We start from the raw sequence: 7101 nt of genomic DNA on the forward strand, positions 1-7101 counted from the left end.
ATATGACGAAAGAGAGACTCATAATGAAAGATTTATTTTTTCTGTTATCTTTTTATGGTAGGTACATAATATTATAATATGTATGTGTATACGTACTTATTATACATAAGAAATACATGTTCGGATTATCAGTGCCACCTTCGATCCCGAGGAGCACGGATAATCTGGATTCTACTGTATTAGGTAGGCCAGAACTTGATATATTACTTGATTTCTTATGTTGATTACTTTTCGTTTTTGGGTTGACAAAACATGATTTAAACTTTCAAAATGCCCTCCTGAAAAATTAGGCTAGATGGACATATCAATCATTGTCAAAACGCTACAGATTTATAATCCATCCAACTGGTATATTGAATAGTAAACTAGGGATAAACCAACTATGTATATCAAAACACAATATTTTAAAGATTGGATAATTTACATGGTAAATTGAAGAATCCCAATAACAAGAATAAAACCTAATTTTAATATTTGTTATGGGTCATTCCACGAACATACGCCTGTTTTGGATTACTTCGACAACGAATATTTTACGTTGCAAAATAAGAAGAACAAAAGTAAATTGCAAATTACATTGTTATTTATTGGAATAATTATTAGTGCCATTTACTTTCGTACTTCTTAGGTTGCACAGTAAAATATTCGTTGTCGAAATAATCCAAAACAGGCGTATGTTCGTGGAATGGCCCATAGTAGATATCTTTCACTTTTCTAAATAAAAAAAATTGGTTACAGATATGACAAACACCTAGAAGATGGAATCCTGTGTTCTCAAAGAAAAAGCTAGTTCCAGAAATAAGCTACCAATAATAAACTAGAGAATGTATTACAAGAAAGAACAACGCTAATACCCAACATAGCTCAATTGCTTCAGATAGAAAAAGAGGAGGAAAGGGTAGAACACAAGCGTGCCAGAGAAAATTAAAGGGCAGAAGAGACACAAAAATTCATTGATTTATTAAATTTAATAATTAAATTATACAAAGGACAATTAAATAAAGAATAAAAAATTATACATGTATATTAATGATCCTTCTATTTCCCCATAAAGCTTGTTACTGACCAGGAGGTATACTATAATAGATATATTACATCTCATATTGCTCACTATAATAATGAGTGAGCCTGCATAAACGGAACCATAATATACATTAGGTATAGTTCCGTGTATGCAGCCTCACTCATTACTATAGTGAGTGATATGAGATATATTTTAGTATAGTTCCCCGTGCGTGACAAGCTTAACACAAAAATTTTTATAAGGTTATCAAACATCATAACTTCAGTAAATTCAATAATTTAGCTTATTCCTGGTCTATACTTAGCAATTCATTTTCAAAATTGTCTTCATTTTCATCTCTCTCTATGTTATAAATATATTGCTTCAGTGTAGGACAACTGAATCAATGTAATCATTTTGTTTTCTGCTATATACAAAAAGGGATGTATTTGCGGACTCATTAAAAAAGTAACAACCCATTGCTATGATCTGAATTTAAACAGCAATAATACAGAATTACTTATATTTGGCACAAAAAAATATTAGTAAGAAGGTACCTATTTAAAACATATCCGGGGAGTATTACGAAATTCTCAGAATATAAAATCAGTCTTCCTATATTCTATTTTTTTAGAATTTCATGATACACCCAGTATGTTTTGGATACTTAACAGCAGCTTTTTTTTCAAGGTAGGTATCATCTACTGTTTCTGAGAACCATGTGCATACATAATTCTAGTTACTACCTACATATATCAATACCTTTCATTTTGGAATCGTAAAATATTTGGCAATTCAAAGAAATGATGGGATAAGAAACTATTCTATTTTTATTTTTTACAACTTGTTTTCCTTTGTAAATGAATATAGTTGGGTAGGTATACAATAATACATACCTATTATAATTTTTTCAAATTATAACCCATCTTTAATTTAATATCTAATAACTCTGCTTAAAAAATTACAGTAGGTAGGTATGTATAAAAACAAAATAACATAAAATTTGTGATTGAGAATTTTTAGAAAGAACAAAATTTTACTTTTGCAATAAATTCAATCAGACCCTCAAGATTTTAGGTTATATTTTTAGTTTCCTGGTAATCAGAAACCATGAAATATACGAAAATCAAAGTTTATCTGCCAGATAACTTCTTATTCGGTACTTTATTCGGCAGTTAAATATTTGATATTTAACGTCAATTTATCTGCCGGATAACTTTATTCCAGAGTGAAAAGACGCTACTTTTTTTATCTGTCAGATAAACTTCCCGTTAACTATTTATCCTGAGGTGAAAAGACCGGGCCTAAATAAATCAAAATATCTTTGGAATTTGAAAATTTGTCAAAACAAGATTAGTTGTCATTCACGTTTAGTATCGAAAAATGGATGTAACTTCTTATTTTGATATTAATAATATCACAAAGCGATTTAGAATTAATCCAACATTTGCAAAGTGTTTGATTAATTAAAAAACAGTTTAAGTGCAAAGAAAGACAGTGTCGCCGTTTATGTACGGTGAGGTCAATGGAGAGATACAAATTAAACTATGTTTATTAGGGTGGGTTGTGATTGCGCGCAGCGGTCAAATACCTCCTGCGGTTCTCTCACTCTGTTACCCGTAAGTTAGGTTTGGACCGAAGGGTTAGGTCTTCCTCCTTTCTGACCGCTGCGCGCAATTGCAGTCTGCCCGTTTATTAATTGTAAACTGCCATTTATTATGTAAACTGCCATTACCATTTGCCAGCTGCCAATGTCAACAAAAAAAGAAGAAAATGTCATTGTCAGCTGTCAATGTCAAAAAAAAGAAAAAAATATCACTGTCAGCTGTCAATGTCAACAAAAAAAAGAAGAAACTATCATTACCATTTGTCAGCTGTCAATGTCAACAAAAAAAGAAGAAAATGTCATTGTCAGCTGTCAATGTTAACAAAAGAGAAAAAAATGTCATTGTCAGCTGTCAATGTCAACAAAAAAGAAGAAAATGTCAATGTCAACAAAAAAAGAAGAAACTGTCATTACCATTTGTCAGCTGTCAATGTCAACAAAAAACGAAGAAACTGTCATTACCATTTGTCAGTTGTCAATGTCAACAAAAAACGAAGAAACTGCCATTATCATTTGTCAGCTGTCAATGTCAACAAAAAAAAGAAGAAAATGTCATTGTCAGCTGTCAATGTCAACAAAAAAAACTGTCATTGTCAGCTGTCAGTGTTAACAAAAAAATGTCACTGTCAATGTCGACAAAAAAAAGAAGAAACTGTCATTACCATTTGTCAGCTGTCAATGTCAACAAAAAAACGAAAGAACTGTCAGTACCATTTGTCAGCTGTCAATGTCAACAAAAAAAGAAGAAAATGCCATTGTCAGATGCCAATGTCAACAAAAAAACTGTCCTTGCCAGCTGTCAATGTCAACAAAAAAAGAAGAAAATGTCACTGTCAGCTGTCAATGTCAACAAAAAAAAAAGAAGAAACTGTCATTACCTTTTGTTAAATATTATAAATGTCACTGTCAGCTGTCAATGTTAACAAAAAAATAAGAAAATGTCATTGTCAGCTGTCAATTTGTAACAAAACAATAAACGCCAACAAAGTTGAAGAAAACTGTATTGTTAAATTTGAATTGTTTAATTACTACATAGTAGGTGGCACTAGCAATAAATATAAAAATTATGTCACACATTAAAAATCCCTAGATTTCAAAGATAAATCGAGAAAAATCCCTCCTGTACCGATGCCCGTACGGTCCAGGTTTGGTTAGGTTAGGTGCATTTCCCCACAAAAATGCGTCAAAATTTGTTACTTGTAAAACTAAATTTTTTTATAGATTTGGCAACATCCAGCAACGTCACATGTAATTATCAATATGGCGGTCTAAAAAAGTGTATAAAATCCAATTTTCAAAGTCTTTTATTATGAAAACTAATGGATAATCCGCAAAATTTTTTTTTGAGAATAGCTTAAAATAATGTATATTTTCGTATTTTCCAAAAAATTTCTCTCATAGCGGATGCCTACTAACGGCCACGGCACCCATAAGATTTTCACCCAAATAATATAGAATTACAAAAAATTGGAAATAACTAATCTTGAATATCAATGTGTATATTGAGTTTAATTTTATTGTAAATATTCTATAATATAATTTTATTGTAAATATTGTATTAACACATTTGTGGACACATTTTCATATGCAGACAGTAATTTCCCTTTGTAAGTACATGCATATATAGTCGTATCTGCGAATGGGTTAATTGTAAATCGTAATCAATAAAAATTTTTTGTGAATCAATAAAAAACTGGTTTGTTTGAAAATAAATGTAGTACAAATGTGGTTATAATATTTATTTTCATGCTTAGATAAAAACTAAATGTATTGTAACACAACCTTTCATATATCTTCCTCCTCCATTGTTAAGCAGAATTTGTTAACAAGAATTGTCCCTCCATTCTTTTTTTAATAAGAGGAATTTCTTCCTTAGCGTTCCTAGTATTTGGTTGTGGCTCTAAAATTGCATTTGTTTCACTGAGAGCATGTAAAAGGTCTCTCAATCCTTATTTCGTTTGACATAGCCATACTCGTAGAAATAATTCTATCTGTATTGATGGTATTATCAGAGAACAACGAACACATGGTGGTCTTCAGAGTGCTCCCAACTAACAGTACCTTATGCTGCTGCGTTTTCTTTTACTGTTTTAACCCTTATCCGGGCAAGTGGGGCTCAATAGGCCCGAAACGCCATGTCTTTTATATGGAAGTAAAATGTCTTGCCCGGATAAGTATTAAAGTGAGCTTTCTCGTTTCAGAATTTTTTATCGAATACAGCTTCAAGATAACGTAACCATGCAAAATAATTATTTTTTCCCTTTATAGGATGCCAGCAACAACTTTGTAATGTAAGATTGCTTGGAAATGTGCTTCTGTATGAGCATCATAAAGGGATGTCTACTGCATTCCCAGTTTATCTCAAGAGTTAGTTGGTTGTGATCAAAGAATCTTATTAAAAAATAGATTATATCTCCCTCTAGTTCTTTTTTCATAGTACTTATATTAAATTTGGAGTATGCCTAATTCCATGAAATGACAACAAATAGTATGATTGTAAATAGTTTTGAAAAAGCTGTTTAAACTGTATAATTAAATTTTTTTTAAAACGTCTACTTTTAAAAATTTCGTACCTAGGCCTGGATCCCGCATACCAAAAAAAAGTTGATTAATAGCAAGCTCAGATTTGTTAATAGCTTAACAGTGTCTAGTTGGACACACTTTGATGTATAGAAACACTGGAACAGGGGAAGCCTTAATTGTGGAACGTGCCATCCTGACAAGTTTATGATTGTGAAAACTAGCAGGTTGTTTTTAAGTTTATTCAATAGCAAACTTTGTATATTATAATATATGAAAAAATTTTTGTCCGAAAAATATGTTGGGCAGTTGGCTGAAAGACTTTGGTCGATGGCCTTTTAGTACATTGTATCAATAAAGTATGTCTCTCTCTCTATGTTGGGCATTTTAATAATTCCGACACGTAGAACATGTCAGAGGATAGGAATTATATTGGTGATAAATAGCAGTCTGATTTTGCATGCTAATGAAAGAGTAGCAAATCAATTGGAAGTTATGTCCGACACAATACATGAGACGTTTTTGTAGTCTGACGTTCGAAACCTGTAACCTGTTCAACAATTAAAACTTCCCGTTCCAGTGTTTGTTTTAAATTAAAACATCAAAGTTTGTCCGACTAGACACCGTTAAGCTAATAATAAATTTTCAGCTTGCTATTAATAAACTTTCTTTTGGTATGCAGGATCCAGGCCTATTAACTATTTAACTCGAGCAGATTCCATTTTACCAGCGAATATATATCTCATTCAAAATTCAGCATATCTAGATACTTAACTTAATGAAATCTTACCAGAATAATAAACGTTTATTACAAGAACAAGAAAATTTTGATAATAAATTAAAGATTCGGTCAGCTGTAGAAAGGTTTGAACTAATAAAATGCAAAATTAGAGGATTAAAATTTGATACAGAAAATATTCGATTAACGAACATTGTGTTTTACACAATTTTATAATATAGAAGGCAATAAGGTTCTGGATAAATGCAATATTGAGTAGGTATGCTAAATAAAGAAATTAATAATATAACGGTGGGTGAAGAAGAATAAAAAATTGGAAATATTATTGAAAATAACTAATATGGAGTATTATTGTATAGGTATCTACCTACCTATATTAAATTTAATTTTATTGTAGGTAAATATTAATTACAAATAGTTGGTATGCAATCAATACCAATTTTTATAAGATTTGTGAATCAATCAAAAACTGGATTGTTGGAAAATAAATGAGTTAGGTACCTATAGTATTTTTACTACAAAAGCGTTATTACGTAGGTTAAAATTTTTGACGTAAGAGAACTGTCAAAACATTAGAATGTGACTTTTCATTATTGCCATGTTTATTATAAACATGGCAATAATGAAAAGTCACATTCTAATGTTTTGACAGTTCTCTTAAGTCAAAAATTTTGACATACGTAACATCGCTTTTGTAGTAAAAATACTATACTATACACATATTGTGTTAATATTTCTAGTAACTATATAAATAAAAAAACACAAATAGTTCTAACTTAATTTAGATATTAACTATATATAGGATACATATAAATAAGAACTACAAATATTTACAATAAATTACATACAATAATTATTGTATTTATATTCAATTTTAATTAAATTGTCCATTTTACTTTGAACTTAATTTTAAAGTTGGCGGGATTCAGCTATCACAGCACAATAACAAATTTAAGGCTGAATAAAATGGCGAGCGCTTCCAATCCGATTAATTCAGCGCACCGTTCACTAAAAAAAGAGCTTCCAATCCGATTCCAAGCTCTCTGTTTGATGAACGCAACCACAGCCTCCTAAAGCTTACAAGCCGTGAAATGAGAAAATTGGCAACGTTGAAGCTAGTCCGATGGTAGTCCATATTTACTTTGTTTACATTGGGAGTTTATGCTAATTTTGTTAATTTTTAGTGTATTATTGGTGAATTATTTGATTAAAAAAGAAAAAGTATGTACCTCT

Source organism: Diabrotica virgifera, chromosome 8 (genome assembly GCF_917563875.1).
Source record: "Diabrotica virgifera virgifera chromosome 8, PGI_DIABVI_V3a".
Taxonomy (NCBI): domain Eukaryota; kingdom Metazoa; phylum Arthropoda; class Insecta; order Coleoptera; family Chrysomelidae; genus Diabrotica; species Diabrotica virgifera.